General features: G+C 37.5%; 1 protein-coding gene across 5 annotated transcripts in view; it reads left to right on the forward strand.

Moving 5' to 3' along the window:
* The window catches only part of LOC140683684 (uncharacterized), a 545997-nt gene that overhangs the window by 493727 nt on the left and 34872 nt on the right, over nt 1–17398 (forward strand). The window contains exons 9-10 of one of the 5 annotated variants that reach the window (XR_012054985.1): nt 1396–1509; nt 2158–3972. The gene's annotated coding sequence lies outside the window, so the exon portion shown is untranslated. Of the gene's footprint in view, nt 1–1395; nt 4697–17398 lie in introns of those variants that run through there. The other 4 variants (XR_012054986.1, XR_012054984.1, XR_012054987.1 and 1 more) reach the window with 4 other exon arrangements.

Raw genomic sequence — 17398 nt, forward strand, 5'->3', positions numbered from 1 at the left:
TTGTATTACGTTAGGATGGAAAATCAGAGCTGGTTATGTTTGCCATTATTTTGCTGTATTTAAAATAATATTGTGCAACACCAAGGTTGGAGTTTGAAGAATGCTAAGAAATAATACTGTCTGGAGCAATGTATAAAATATTGATGAAAATAGAAATGACAAACATACTTCCCCATGGTTCCTTTTGGGTGTGTCTGATGAAGAAAGCAAATAAACTCTTTGCCTTCCTTTACAGTGTGTTTCAGCTTAAGTAGGCACAATGCTCAAAACAATGTATTCTAAAAAAAAAGGTTGGAAATATTGTACAAATCAGTTTAGCTTGGAGTGAAATGTGGCACGCAAGTTATTGTGCTCATGACCTGCATCACACCACTGAGAGTAAAGGTATTATGTTAATACCTTTAACAAGTAGTTAAAGAAGTGGTAAAAGCCCTGTGCCTCCTTAAATAAGCTTTCTCTGCTACAGAAAACAAGTCATTTCTTTGAAGGAAGGGTTAGATTTGGAAACTCATCAAGAAATATGACTTAAAGTGAAACTTAAATATTTTTTACCTACTTTACTTCAGAAATGTCTACTATTGTATCTATATATGACAAAAAAATCTATTTAATTTAATGCAATTAAAGTTTAGCTTGTCCTATGGTAGGGATGTTACTCTAGGGGGAACAAAACTGGTAGCAATAGTGAAATTACAATAGTTGTTTTATGTCACATTAGTTAACATATGCAAGCTTATTTAACATGTGGACCACAAATAAGTGTAATTATATTAAAACAAGGATCTGTAGCTCAGAAGCAATAAAAATAGACTAGGTTGTATTATTAATTCTTGTGTTAAGGGTTTTGAGCCATGTTGATTGGCCTGAATTTTTTGATTTTGTTATGGTACAAAGGGATTGTTTGAAGTAATTTGTCCCCGAGAGAGGCTCACAATCCCAAGCGGGTTTCAATTCAGCAAAGCAAATCTAATTTTGTTTGCTTTATGCAAACCAGAAGGGGCTGTGGTTCATTCTGTTTTCACTGGAGGGGAAAGGCGCACTAATGGGACCTGCTGAAATGCATGCATTGCAAACATCATACCCCTGCATATATTAAATTTAGCTATGTGATGCACTGTGTTCATCATCTCATTGTGTACACAGATATGCTTTAGAACAAAGCCTTTAATAGTACAGAACCTTACTACATTATGCCAACACACTATTGTATTTATATTTAATGCTACAACTGGAATTTCTTCCCTTGGATAAAGTGTATTGATATGTTGTCTTTTTTTTTTCCCTCCTGTTACTTGTTATAGTAGACAGTACACTGAGGACATTACATGCTTGAGCCATCTGAAGATTAATTATATGGAGGTCTCATAATGGTTTTTAATTTTCCTTTTTTTACAGCCCAGAGTTAAATAGGAGACATGTTCAGGATCTGATTGCCAAAAGAGCAATAATCCCCAATCCATCAGATCGGGGCTGGAAGATAAATGACAGGGAATAGCACCTGCAAGACAGGTAATGCTCCAGACAATAACCACTGCTTTGACAGATTGCTACCCTCTCCTCAGAGTGTCTCCTCTTTAGGCTTTTCAAATGTGGTATTTATATTGTGTAAAGAGTACACCAGATCTGAATAAATGCTGGCTACAGAAGAAAATCCATTTCTCTAAGAGCCAAAGGAAATGTTGCCATTTATTTCACTGGGAGTCAAAGTGGGCCACTAAAAAAAATTTTTGATGGCAAAGTTGAAGGATGGATACATTTATTTGCATATAAGTCACATTATTTATTTATTGAATTTTCATAATAGTGCTATGGTTCATGTGGTGTTGCTCAATTTTTTCCAGGGTGCTTCTGTTTTGAAAACAATTTCAATATTGCATAGAGACAGACACATCTCAAAACCCTTCAATTTGTCATTAGACTTTTGGCTGCTTGCCTATTTTGCTGATAATATTGCAAAACTACATTAATTTATTGAATGATTTTTGTGAATCAGTTCACACAGAATTCAGAATTATACTTGTCATGCATCAGATGATTAACTATTAAAAGCATAGGTTTACTTGTTATGCTTATTGTGTGGTACAGTTCAAAGTTTGCTTAAGTGTGCAATTTAAATTCAAAGATGAGTTAGGAATAATGATTCTCTTCCTTTTAAAGTTCCTTCACAAAACACACAGGAATATTCTTCCCAGTTGTGTTCTGTGTGGCCACCTACCATTTTCTACAGCTACAGTGGCTACAGTGCATGGGATCAGACTCTCCTCTGTGCCCTTTACACAATTCAAAGGGTGTGACTGCACTCTATAGAGAGAAAATGCATGCTAATATTTCCTAATCTTGTGAAGACACTCAGAGGTAATGCAGACAGGTAAGATTTTGTTTGTGTGTTATCACAGAAGAGATATTTGAAAATAAATATATTCTTCAACCCTGTATGTCACCTGCACATTCCTTAACACCTAGATTAATACACACAAAAGTTTAATGCATTCTTTTCTGCTAAATTTAGGCAAAAATCGAGATGTCAATCTAGAATTAGATTTTAGAAAATATTTGAATGGGAGAGTTCCTGCTCTCAAAATGGCAATTGCTCAATTAACAAAGTTAATTTTCAAACTAAACTGAAACTTTTAAGAATGTAAGAAAATAAAACTTTAAAAGGACAAATAGCTGAGAGCATTTTTTAGAAGATAAATCCTTTTGAAACTGGAGGAAACACAGTGTTGTGCTCTGCTTTTATGGTAACAGAGAGGGACTGGACCAAGACATTTCTATGGTGTAAAGCAAGACAGGAGATCTGAGCAGCATAAATAAGTGCCGGCAGGTCAATATTGCTCTTCAGAGCTTCACACTTCAACAGAATGACTTTGAAACTATTTTTATTTACTCCAGATGAGGATCTGGCCTGCAAAAAGAATGAGTATAATTTAAATGGTCTAAAAAATAAGTGCTCTGATCAAAGCACATTTATTAGCTGAGGTTATTGAGCCAATATTATCTGAAATAGAGCTTAGAATTAAGAAAGAATGTTTTTCAGAAGAGTTTAAATTGAGATAATTTTACAGAGGGGGGCTGGGGAAATGTTGAAATTACCATCAATTGCAGTCATAAAGTATTTTCATTGCTAAATATGATTTATTACTTGCTCTTATTTTTTTATCATTTTTCATTTATATTGGACTAACCACTTTACAAAAATTAATAAAATAGTGCATACTTTTAGAACCTTAAAGGCTAACCGAGATGAACATAAAGAGAAATGAAGGGAAGGGATGCAATGTCACTTCAATAATGCAATACATATAGCAAGAGGCAATCCTTGCTCCAAGGGGTCTTCTGTATGAATAGACAAGGCAGATAAAAGAGCTAATATTAATTCCTCAGTTTATGGAGGGGGAACTGAAGCACTGAAAAATCAAGGGACTTACCCAAATCGACAAAGAAAGTCTGTCTGAGTAGACACTGAATCCATTTTCTTCATGCTCTACTTCAATACCTTTCCCTCCCCAAAGGCTGATATATATTAAAATAACACAAACTTTAGACAGTCTGAACTATTCATCAAGATCATGTGGGGTTGAACCTATTACAGTTTATTCTTAGTTGAGGGTCTGGAAGAGTAAGATGCTCTATTAATCCCTGGAGTGAACTGATCTAAACTACAACAAATGTTAGAGTCCAATTCTGTAAATGATAACGTAGTCTTAAGATATCTAGATAGCCTTGTCAATATTTGATCTATGAACAGGCTTGCAATTAAGTCCTTATATATGTTTTATTTATTAGCCATTTGTTGTTAAGAAATTATGATTTATTACCAGTGCAGGTCACTCACAAAATTCTGTCATATCTATAAAAATATATTTCTATCTTTCAGAGGTGCTTGAAATACAGAAGGAGTAAATGCTAAGTTTAATCGGTTTCTTATTTATGGAAAAGGAGTTCAAAGGAACATTCTATTTGAATAAGCCGGTAAGATATGTTCATCTGGAGGACTTCAGGAGCCTTAATCAACATAAGGAATAGCTCAAAATAATTAGAACAGAATTCATTTATTTTCAGTATATTTTTTTCTCACAATGTGAATAAAAGTAAGTTGGGAAGTTATTGTAAGAAAAAAAAGATCCCAATATGATCTATGTCAGATAAAAGGATTTCTGTCTTCTGGCTACATCTCAGGATTCATATTTTCCAATATTAATCTGTTGATATTTAATATTAACATATTAATATTGGAAAGTTTGTTAATATTTGCCAATATTTTTAGAAGTCCAAACAGCTCATAAAATCATCATAGAATCATTGAATGATTAGGCCTGGAATGGTCCTTAAACATCATCTATTTCCATTGCCCCTGCCATGGATAGGGAACCTTACACTAGACCAGGGTGCTCAGGGCCCCATCAAGCGTGGTCTTGTACATCCCCAAGGATGGGGAGTCCATAACACCCCTGGGTAAATGTTCCAGTGCCTCACTGCCCTCACAGTAAAGAATTTCTTCCTAATATTTAACCTACCCTCCATCAGCTTACAGCCATTTCCCAAAAAAATGAATAAAGGACAAATACAGATAAAGAATCTTATTAGGTAGAAAGAACTGTTCATAAATAAAATTTTTTTAAACCCTGTGCATATAAGTTCTCTTGGCTAAATTCTCTTTTTATGAAAAAAAATTTTGCTTATTTTATGAGTAATAATACCTGCTTTGATTCTATACAAAAAAAAAAAAAAAAAAACCAACATAATTTTCCTATTGATGCTAAAGCAAAACACAGAGCTTGTCTGTATTAATATATTTTTCATGCTTATTCTTGCTGTTCTCATTAGGAATTCTGCTACAGAAGTTCCTTCAGAGTAAAACCGTTAGATTTTCTGGAGAAAAGCTTCAATGATGCCCTAACTATCAAATGGGAAAAAAAAAAATCCAAATGCTCTAATACAGTATTGCATAAGGAGTTGGATCAATATTTGGCTTTTTTTCTCAAGCTTTTAATTTAAGAGATTTTGGGTGACATTCAATGAAATATTGCTTCTACAATACCTACATATTGAAAATTATAAAATCGTAAAAGCTGAAGAAAGAAAACACTAGCCCAGTGAAAATACATGCTTCCTTATATATATATATATAAGAAGTATAAAATATACCATGGCTCTAGAAAATTGCTTCATAGGCCTGGCACTTGCCCAGTCAGGACTTGCTAAGGCATTGTCACAAAGTTTGTACCTTGATTAACACAAGGTCTTGACACAATTTCATCTGTTATATTTCTAAATAAATTTAATTTTGAGGGTTTTTTAGTTGGTTTGGGGTTTTTTTTGGGTTTTTTGTTTTGTTTTGGTTTTTTGTTTGTTGTTGTTGTTTTTTTGTTCTTGTTTTTGTTTTGTTTTTGTTTTGTTAGGTTTTTGTTTTCTTTTCATGGAGGAAAGATGCTGATATGTTTTTTGGAATATCTGCACATTTTTAGCACTGCCCAGGGGTAGTGGTGTTTGTACTCTACGTGCAATGCACTGCATGGGATTTTATTGTAGTAATTATTGTAGATCATTAACTTTGTTACAGATGGATTAAAATAAAATTTGGTTTAACAAACTATAAACTAATAAAACCCATGTTTATTCAAAATGGTAACTTTTAAAGAGTCAAAACCTGGGATCATTTAAAAGGGCTGACAAGACTAGCAGAAGTTAAACTGATCTTCAAGAAATGCAAGAAAATGCCTTCCTCAAATGGAGGCTGCATTGCCTGACATTCTTTATAGCACATTACCTTGTTTATGCAAATGTTATGTTCCTGCCTTAACCCTGTCTTCAGCTCTGTACTATTCACTTAAGGGCACCAGCTTCTGGAGATGATGTGAAGTACTACTGAGCCTCGTTCTGCAGGACCCCTGCAGATATTTGTATGTTAGAACAGGGATGAGGAGATCAGGCAACCTAATGATGAAGGCAGACAAGCAAGCACCAAGTGACTTGAAGACAGACAGACCTAAAAGCAGAACAGTAGCAAGGGACCTCACTGGAGTGATGAGGAAATCACACCTGCTTCTTCCTTTTGAAATGTGTCATTTAATCTCTTGGCTTTGATTGGTTTGAGAAATGGACTTGGAGGGTGATCAGACTTAGCAGCACTTGTGCCAAGATCCTCACTTGGCACTTGTCTCCTTAAGGCTGCCAACATTCTGCTGAGGCTCAGCTATGTATGTGTACCCTGGAACCCCATGGGGTCCTCTAGGCCTAATCATTTCCACTTATGTTAAGTGTCTGGGCCAACTAAAATGCTATCAATATCTTCTCCAGAGTCTTCTCAATGGGTGCACAGGAGTAACAGGCAATGGCAGCTGGGAATACTTGGAATTAACACCCTGCATCATCCTGGAATATCTACAGAAAGGACAGTCAGTTACTTTAAACAAATCAGAAACATCAAATCACACCTGGGAGTTCACCCAGTTGAAAACCAGAAAGAGGTTCTGCATTTCAGAAATGTTGCCCTTCCAAGAGTGCGGGTGGTACACATACACTGTGTACAAGGTCCTGCATGAGATTGGCATGAAAAGGGCAGGTGCAAAATTAGGATGATGATGCAATATTTTTCTGATAGAGGCTCAAACCTTTATATATTTTTATATTCCCTACATGGCATATTTTTCAAAGATCTACTCAACCTCTGTTCATTTTTACTCCAGTTTCAGTGTTATACAATTGCTGGTATATTTGGAATAGTGGCAGGAAAATTCCATGATAGTCAGGGACTTCAGGATCTGTCATATTAGAAGAAAATCTAAGATCTCAGTAAACTCAGCAAAACAAAGCCCAGATGACTGGCTACATACACATCAGGCTGGAACATATCTCGGAGAGTGAAAAGCTATTTACAGAGGTTTAAAGCTATTTTGAAAAGATTGACACAAGAACAAATAGGTATAAACTGCCGGCGACTACCTTCAGTCTGGAAACTAGGGGATTTATAACCAGGAATGAGGTAAACATCTGGAACAGCTACCTTCTGTTATGGGAAGAAAAAACATTATAACTACTTCTAAACAGCAACAGTTTGAAATATGTCTTGTCTTACCAGCAGGTACAGGATGGATTTAAGAAGCAGCAAGTTTAGCTTACTGACCCACAGATTTGATACTCTGCTGTTATCTGAATCTTGGAAGCACTGTGGCTGGTGGCATCACTGATAGAGATGTTTTAGTGTTTGTGGCCATTGGCAATGAATGGTATTTGATCTGAAACTTTTAAAAGAGACAATAGAGAGTGTTCTTCTGACCAATATGTCTATAGTGAGCATGTCTCAATAAAACCAAAAGATTCTTTAAATGTCTTTCCTGCATTGTGCAATTAAATCTGCATACAAGTTGCCCTTAATATAATTTGTTGTATGCAAATATCAGATCCAATTCTGCCAGCTTTACTTATGTTAAGTAACCCTCAAACAAATAGTTTCTATGAAGTCCCAGTGGGATAACTCACATAAGTGCTGCTGCACGTGACAAAAGGTAGCAAAGCTTGGCTAGAAATGAACAAACATGATAGCTCTCCATTATTTTCAACCTCCAAAGGGATGCAATACAAACATCATTTTACAGCTGATTGTCAAAAAGATTTTTCCTTGGATTTGGGCCACTTCAATAAAAAGAAATGTCTCAAATGCATGCATATCTTATTAAGCACATTTAGAGGCTTATTCTTTGATTTTCACTGTTAATGCAGGGAGTTGCAGGGCCAGCTGTGGGACAAAGGCAGACCAAGGAACAAATTTTGGAAGTTGGTTAATAGTACTCTTCAAAACCTCTCAGCACCAACAGAGTAACTTAATTGCATTATATCCTCAAAGCCAGCTCTGGCACTACCAATCATTGGTGTGTTTTGAAAGGCATCATAGCCCTCTAGCAGTGAATTATGGATTGCACACCACCTTCCTCAGCAGCTTGTTGAACCAGAGTCATTTATTCAGTTGGTATTGAGAGTCTGGGGGCATGACAGTACATCTGACCCCTTTTGGGTAAAACTTGATCTGGCATTTCATTTCACAGGCTCAGCCACCAGTCTGTCAAATCTTCATTTTGCGGGTGCCCAGTAGAACTGCTGACGCTTGTCTCTAACTCCTGGTGCTTTCATCTTTCAGCAGCAATAAACATGTCACACTGCTGAGGTGAAACACAATCTGGAATTAAATTTACTGCATATAAAATATGGTGCCCTCTTTATTGGTTCAAATACTTGTCACTCATAATTTATTTGAAAGTGTATGGCATTCATGAAGCAAGAGAGTGCTGCTGGAAATGGAGGTGGGGGGAGCTGCAGAACTCCAAGCCACAGCAGTTTGCATGAGCTCTTCTTCTCCTTTAACACCCATTTCCCCATCCCTTGCCAGTCCTGACTGTTATAAACACATCAAATATGATACCAATGCCTTGGCCAACAGACAGTATGTAGCACAGTAAAAACAAGCTCCGGTAAATTTGGCTCTGCAGCTGCACATCAGTTGCAAAGTGGCTGGAGAAGGGTAACCTCTGTTGCCCTCAGAAGAACAAGTGTGTAGATATTTATACATGTACTTCTGGGGGATGAAGGGTGGGAAGGATGGGAAGGAGTCAGGTTTAGTCCTAGTCCATTTCAAACTCGCTCACCATGCCTTTTCTTTCTGGCACTCAACTTTTTCATGATTTATTCCAAATACTGTCGATCAGCTTTAACTAATACAGTTCTTGTATGAAGCACCTCTCTAATCTCTTCAAACACAGATGTGGAAGCGCGGCTTAGAGCATGGAGGCCAACAAAAGCACTTTGCCTGTACCAGTGATTAGCTTTGATTGACATAGTACACTTCTGCTTTCACAGGCATACTTTAACACCCATAAATGATTGTTTTAAAATGAGAAGCACTGGGTAGTGCAGCTCTGGCGTTAGTAAATATGCAGTACAAATGTGGTAGCAGATAACTGAGAGAATACAAAACACTTGTTATTCTTTTCTGGCTTTTCTTCTTCTTTTTCAGTTGTGTTCTTTTGGGTTGTTTTTAATCTAGCATTAATTCCTAATTGTCTATGAAAAATTATAGTCATGTATTCTGCTAAAACCTGGACTTTTGATCCTGCCTTATGTGCGTTTCAGTTTTTCATAATAAGGTGCAATGAAAAAAATAGTCTGGTTATGAAAAAAATAAGGCAATGCAGAATGTGAGGGGTTTTTCCTGTTGCAATACACAGCTTTATTTGTAATAACCTGATGAAAATAAGGAAGGATTAGAAAGAGGCAGATTCAGGATGTGTAAAGTCATCCAGACTACAAAGCACAGGGTGCCAGCAAAAGAATGTCAAATATGTGCAGCCAAAAGCATTTGCAGACACAAGTTCTATTCTGTTGTAACTGCTTAATTGCTAATTTTTTCTAGAATCCTCTTGATATATTTATGAATGCAGTCATGTGATGCTTGAATACACACTCAAAAATGAAGTACTAAATCAGAGATAATATAAAAAAACTAAAATAACTTCCACCCACCAAGCATTCATAGCTCCCTTATCAATCGATAATGCCCATGCTTTCTTTTCCCGTCAAAAAAAAAGCCAAAATTTGCTCTATGACCTATCAGCCAGGCAGCCCACATTCTGATGGGACAGTAATAGAAGCAAGTTACAGTTTTCATCCCCTTCTGCTGATCTCAGCCTCTGGTCACACATGAAGAGAGAGGTGTTTTCTTTGGGTATCAACAAACTAAACCATTTAAAAGCACACAAATTTGAACCAGCATATAACACTACACTTGAAAATGAACTGGACAGGAGGGCAGAAAATGGGGCACGGCTGTAATGAGATCCTGGTGAGAAACACCCATTAACAAGTGAATAGTCACTGTATGCAAGAGGTGAAATTGCCAAGCGATCTTAAGATGTAGATTTGTATAAAGTGTGTTACCAGTAATCAGTAACCCAATAAGGCAGATACTACTGACAGAATGGACTCTCAAGCATTTCTGTACTTATACTATGATATAAAGACCTGAATGTGCATTTTAGTTACACAGTCTCATGAAATGATGACACACAGGCTTCTTTCCTTCCACTGAGTAGGATCTGGTATCAAACCCAATTGTGAGACTCCTAGCCTGGTCTGTGAGAACCAACAGAGCACTGCACATAAATACTGACACTATACATAGCCAGAGTGAAAAAAAAGGAAAATTGAAAGATAGCTGATTGCAGTATTTCTGCATTCAAAACTACATTGAGGATTTATTTTACCCTTATGAAGAAGAAATTTCAAGTAATGTACACAAGCTGGGAAGTCACACATTTGTGGTAATAATTTTATGAGTCTTTAAATGTTTTATACATAAAGCTGTCATTAACTGGATGATAAAATCAGCATCCCAAGTTCCATCTGTGTGTGTGTATGGATGTACATTCCAGCATTTTTGCAGGTATGTGCACATATGTATTCATGGCACAAGATAAAAAAAATCAGACAAGTAATTTCTGCTGAATCCAGTGATTTTAATCTCAGTTTAAAAAAAAGGATAAATAACTTCTGAAAGTGGGGATGTCTCATTCCCTTTTTTGTTGAACAGCTTTTTGGGTTTTGTTTTTAAATAGGCAGTATTGCACACCAGGAGAAAAGGGCAGGTGCAACTGAATTAGTACAGATGCTGGATATTCATAGTCAAGTTAAACAGCTTTCATAGGAATTATCTACACTTCCACAATAATCTAGACAGGTTTTATACAGATTTACATGCACTTTTCTTGTACTGAGAATATAGTCACCACAATTCAGCAAAAACACAAACAGGACCAAGCATCCACCCTGCAGAAAACAAACATGAGTTCTGCACCTGCAAGGTTCACAGGAAAAAAAAATCACTATGGCAAATTTTCAAGAATAAATAGCAACCTTTTTGCATTTGAAAATGTTTCCATTCATTCTTTAGCCTTCCTGTTCGACTCCAAGGATACTCTGGATTTGCTACACTTTGCACTTTGTCCACAAGCAGTTTGGTTAGGAATGCCCCTCAGAAAGTGAAGTCTTCTCGTGAAAACAACATACAATTTGGCTGGGGAGAGAACAGAGGCCTGAACAGCTCTTCCCTGAACAAAGGATTTCTTAAGTGGAAGAAATTCTCTTCGTCTCGCCTGAGTGGTTGGGCTGACATCCGGGGAAAAAGAAAATCCTATTCCCATTGTACACTGCTGATGGAGAGCCTTGTGCAGTCTTAATTGTTCCCTCTCTGTCTGCTATCTGACACCTTATACAGAATGGTACATTTCAAGTTCTCTTCCAATTTTTGTCTTCTGACAGGGATAAAAAATGCCTTTTCTTATATACTCTTCCACATTTAAAATCCATGGCGACCCACTCTTCAGGAAAATCAGCAAGGTCCCTTCTTCAAAATCCCATGCAGAGGCCCACAGGTCTGACTTTCTCCCAGGCAGATTCAAAATCGCTTCCCCTTGGGTCAGCGCTTTGTGTTGTCCATGACTGGAAAGAGTCCCTGGGTGGGTTTCCTCCAGTCATTTCTTTCTCTTGAATTTATTGTAGCTCATCCATTTTACGCCCGCTTTTTCTTTCATCATCTGTGCTTGTGCTCTTATCTTTCTCCCTCCTCTTCTCCATTCATGGTCTCCATCCTTCAATTTCCCCTTTTTCATATGCTTTTCACTCTTGTCCAATCCCTTCATATATCTCTCCCTTTTCTTCTGCACCTTTATTTACTTCCTGTTCTTTTGCCCTTTTTCCTGCAACAGATTATTAAGAGCCATGAAAGGTGTAGCCACAAGCTGTGTCTGACTAGGCAACCTGAAATGATAGCTGATATGTTTTTCAAATAAAGCCAATCCTCAGCTTTACTTTCTGTGAAGTCAACAGAAACTGGGTGTAGTTACCAGCTCTCTGGGTATATTTTAAGAAGCTTAATCTTACTCCCTTGCCTTGAAAATGTTGGTCATTGTCTCTCCTGCATGAAGATATTACAGGTATGAAGTTTTATTGTCAGGGAGGGGAGATAGGTCTTTTATTTCAATTCTGTATGCTAACTAGTACTAATTTACAGCACACAGGATACATCAAAACATGACAGAAACAAACGTAACTTCATGCACTTGTCCACATCAATCTTTAGGAAACAAGGGAGGGAACTCTATGCTGTACAGGCTTTATTTGCAAGCACAGAGATTTCCTAAATTACTGTCCTAGCTGATCAAACAAATAACCATGGCAATAGGTTGAGAGCAAACCCTTACTCCAAGTCATTGTGACTCTCTCCAGCTGCCACACATTTGGCCATCGCCCATGCTGTCTTGCCATGACAGGCCTCTATGTCATGAAACGTCCTACCCTTAGCATCAAGTCTGAAGTAAGCCATGTAAAAGGACCTAATTCCAGTTGCACAAAAGAAGGAATGGTAAAATTTGCAGTGTAAACTGAGAGAAAGCTGTGAGGGTTTCAGTTCTTTCAAGTTTTAGATTTGCTAAAAATTCTGTCACGTCACATATCATCTATTTCATCCTCTTTCCCAAACACTTTGCACCTTTTTTGAGGCTTGGGATTGATTTCTGCAATCCTCCAGGAGAAGCAATCATCACGTTTCTGTTTCTTTTATTAGCATTTGTCTTAAAACCACTAGCACATGTCTAGTTCTCTCTCTTTTTTTTTTTTTTTTTTTTTTTTTTCCAGATTCCCAGATGTCTATTTTTGGCTCCAGCAATCTGTATTTCAGAGCGTTTGTCATGTGTCAAGTTAACATTATAACTTCGACCATCTAGAACAGAATAATTTGGATCCAGCATTTGCTTGAGAGGACAAGATTCTTTTTTTTCAGGAGCAGAAAAGCTATCTGGCACATCCCCTGCCCCATCAATTCCTATCTTCCCCACCAATAGGCCAGCAGAAAGACTCTGTGCTGGAGTGGCAAAGAAAGGAGATCTATTGATGTCATGCTCATATTTGATGCTTCACCCAAATCTGGCTTGGACATTCTGGAAGAAGTTTTGAATTTAGACAGACCTGGCAAATTGATCTATTGTATCTCAGCAGTCCTCTGCAGTCAGTATGAAATGCAGAGTGTAAGGCAGACCACAGCAAGAATTGTTTAAAAAGGAGAGTAGGAGATTCATGAGCAGTCTTCAGTGAACATGGACTACTTGGTGTATGCAGACATTCCCTATGTTTTTGGTGGTTCTATATTTTTTAATGTAAACCTCAGCACAAAAAGAACACACTATTGTCCTTCTAACAAATATCTGGCAAATATCTTTTAACAAATACATGGCATTTTATAAGCCTTTAGATCCACTCAGACTCATAATACCCTCATGGATGATATCAGAATATATAGAACAGCACTATGAATACAAAGTCACATGGATATTTTCACTCATATTGCCTTCAGTTTAGTTTGCACATATAGTAGTATTCGATACATGGTTAAGCACACTTCATTCCAAACTAACATAAATTCCCACTGAAGATCTGTGGTTTCCTATGGCACATGCTGGAGTGTGTGCCATGCTGAAATACAAGCAAGTCTGCCTTCATTTGAGTTAACCTTAATTAACCAGATTAAATCTAGCCATGCTACTCAGTCATGAATCACATTACTTAACTGTAGTGTCTCTTTAGCAATACTTAGCAAAGCAAACATTTATGTATGTCTGTAAGCATGTGTGTCTGTAGGGATGTGTATATTAATGCATGCACATGTGTGTTTGCATGTGTGTGTACACCACAGCAAGAATTCAAGGTATATTCCCCAAGGGAAAGTACTGGAGTGACTGTGTTGAATCAGTTTCAGTGCTGGTCACCAGGTTGCAGCTGTTTTAAAAGCCTGGTTGGTTTTTTCATTCACCTCAGCCTGGATTTTAGTTTTTATTTTTGGACTTGCTCCATGGAGGAATGAGATGGATATAGGAAAGAAAACATGTCAATTCCAAAATTGCTGCTTTGCCTACAGTATTCTTATAGCATTTGTGGGCATTGATCAAATCTAAAGGTTCCATTTTAAAAATGCCAGCCATTTATTTTTTTCTTTTTTCAGAAAAGGGAATAAATCTTTAGAGAAGATGTTCACTTAATTTATCATGAGTAGGGGGAAAATTAGACTAACACCTAGGAGTTTGGTAATTAAGAGAGAACAGAATGGATGACAAGATAGCTTCAAACAGTGCTGGGCAATTTTTGCTTCAATAGAGACTGATGGCAATGAAGAGTCTATGGGGCCAAACCTGTGTCATGCCAGCCCATGCTTTCTCTGAATTAGCTGTCATCCTGTTGACTCCCACCTCTCACTTCTGGCACAACCAGTGTACACTCAGCAATACATAGTGCCTACACAGCATATAGCCCTAACTGGAATAATAAATGAAGCTTAAAGCTGAGCCTTGAATCATAGAATCATAGAATGTTAAAGGGTTGGAATAGATTAAAGATCATCAAGTCTCACCTCCTACTGTCCTGCACAGAAATACCTCCCACTAGACCTTACCTTGCTTTGAACAATTGCCAGTGTTGAGGGATCCCCAACCTCCCTGGGGTTCAGTGTCTCACCACCCTCACAGTTAAGAATTTCTTCCTAATAGGTAACTTAAACTTCCCCTCTTTCAGTTTGTACCCATTCCTCCTTGTTATATCACAACAGTTCCTGATGCAGGGTCCCTCTCTGGCTTCCCTGTCAGCCCCTTCAGATACTGGAAGGTTGCCATGAAGTCTCCACACAACCTTCTCTTCCCCAGGCTGAACAGCCCCAATTTTCTCAGCCTCTCTTCATGCAGGAGGTGCTCCAGTCCCCTTGACAACTTCAAGGCCTTCTCTGGACTTGCTTCCATGTCCTTCTTATCCTTGTGGGCACCAGGACTGTGCACGGTACTCCAGGTGGATCTCACAAGAGCAGAGTGGTAGAATCACCTCCCTAACACTTCTTTTGATGCAGCCCAGGACATCATTGGCTTTCTGGGCTGTGAGTGCACACTGCCGGCTCATGTTGAGTTTCTCTTTAACCATCATCCCAAAGTATCTCTCCGCAACGTGACACTCAGTCACTTCTCACAACATGCAGGTGTGTCTGGGATTGCCACAACTCAAGTGCAGGATCTTGCATTTCACATTGTTGAACTTCATGAGATTCACACAGTCCCACATCTCAATCATGTCAGGTCTGTCTGGACGACATCCCTTCTCTCCAAAATGTCAACTGCCTCAACTCCCTCACAGAGCATGGTGTTGTCAGCAAATTTGCTGAGGCTGCACTCAATCCCATTGTCCATATCACTGGTGCCACCTTCACTTCTTCCAGTCCTACCCATTAGTCATCCCCATGTTTTTCCCTATTATGACCTGTTTCAGCAATAAGATCTAGAGCTCTTTCTGGCAAAGGCTGTAATCTACAGCAGGGTTTTCACGAGACAACTGCCACCCTATTTGCAGGCTGTGCATTAGTTAATATAATTAAGGCATTGGTGCTGTAAATTAAATAGTATGGAAGACATTTTGCTGGCATAAGATCTGCACTGTATTTTCCATGTGCTTGCTTATGAAGCATGAAAAATGAACAAAAATACACAAATTAGAAGTCAAGATGCTAAAACCTTCTGCAACGCTTTACCAGTACCCTGTTATTTCTGTTCTGAGGAACTTTCTGGAGATTTCCATAATGGATAGTGATGAACTTTTCTTCCTTCTTTTCCTTCCCCCTTTTAAGTGATAGCTGCCAAATTTCATAAATCCTATAATGTTCTGCACTGTAATTTGTTTGCAAGCCTATAATTGTTTAAGTTTAAGCCAGAAGATAAAGGATGCCAAACCACTTGAGCAGAAAAGTTGTATTAATGGCTTTGTATTATCACTTGCTGATTTATTTAATCTCTTTTGATCAAATTGTGATTCTCAAACAAAAACAAGAAAAATTCAAGCAGTGGTTTTTCACCATGAGGAGGAAATGGGCAGAATCACGCACACACACACACACAAAAAAAAAAAAAACCAAACAAAAAAAAAAAACCACACTGACAGTCTTGAAGGTCAGTCATGATTCAGAGGAAAATATGTTGTAGGAAGAGTTATATTCAGTAATGACAGCTAAAAATTATACACTTGGTTACAACCGAGAGACTGATCCTTATGTTTCTTCACTGTGGTACCTGGGGATACCTTTCCCAGTGTTAGCAAAACCTAGCGCACTTATTCTAGTAATCAGAAATACATCAATCTGCACCATTTCCAGCTATGAACTGTTAAGGTCTCCCTTTATATACAGATTCTTTCTATGCTTTCATAACTGGAGTAGCAAGAGGTTTAGCACCAGATGTGAGAAAAGTTGAGAAGTGTATTGAAAAAAGAATATGAGTCTTTGTTGACATTTTTTATAAGGTTTATAGCAAAGGTCCTTTTTCCAAAAGAGTGAAGATAAAGTACTGGGGGTGGGGGGGTTCATGTGTTATTAATGGTCTACGTATTGGTGTGCACAATTTCTATGGAGGTGCCATTTAGATATTGTGTTATCATCTTGTATAAGATATTTCTGCAGTAAGCATTAACAGAGGACAGCTCAACACCATGATATAGGAAGCAGAATATCTAGCTGCTATTCACTTCAAGGAGTCAACATTGCATGCTATGAATAAACTCAGTTCAAATGCATATGTGAAGAAACAATTTTGCTGGTTTTAAACACACTCAATTTTCACAAGAGATACTATAATTTGGTTTTATACTTTGTATCATAAGTCCTTGAATGAAGGTTTTTTGGTTCCAGTGCCACTTTAGCCCATCTCTGAACTTTAAAAAATATGGGAGCAATTTCATTAATATTAGATTACTTTCTGCTCCTGAATTCATTACATTCTGAATTTCCTTAATGGATCAAGGCCTCTGTGAGAAGAAAGTTATACTAAAGGTTTGACATAACTCACAAAGAGATGGTGCTATTTTTATTGCAGACAGCAAGAATTATACTCTCTTTGTATTCACGTTTTAGGGGGGATAATTTCAGTCACTGAAGGAAACACGTCCCTGGATTTGCTACCAAAGCTAAAGGAACATTTCCTTGTGATGGCAGCTCATGAGCTTTACAACAGTTTGCATCATGGAAACTGAGTTTTTGTAAAAACTGAAGGACAAGTAGCTATTATTTCAGACTTCTGGTGTTTTAGACTTTCAGTCATTGATTTTCCATTGAAAAATGTTTTCACAAATGTTTTTCTTTCTCCTCTATCCAACATTTGTAATCAGTATAATACCCTTTTGATAAAATGTGATTTCCTCTTCTACATTCCTATAATACGTCTCTTCATCTATGAAAAGCATTTAGATAGCAATGTCTTCATTATTTTACTTCTGGATAGGTAGAAATATTAAAGCATTTCATTTTAGTAACTCAGCTTAAGACTTCTATAAC

This window comes from Taeniopygia guttata, chromosome 3 (assembly GCF_048771995.1).
Source record: "Taeniopygia guttata chromosome 3, bTaeGut7.mat, whole genome shotgun sequence".
Lineage (NCBI taxonomy): Eukaryota > Metazoa > Chordata > Aves > Passeriformes > Estrildidae > Taeniopygia > Taeniopygia guttata.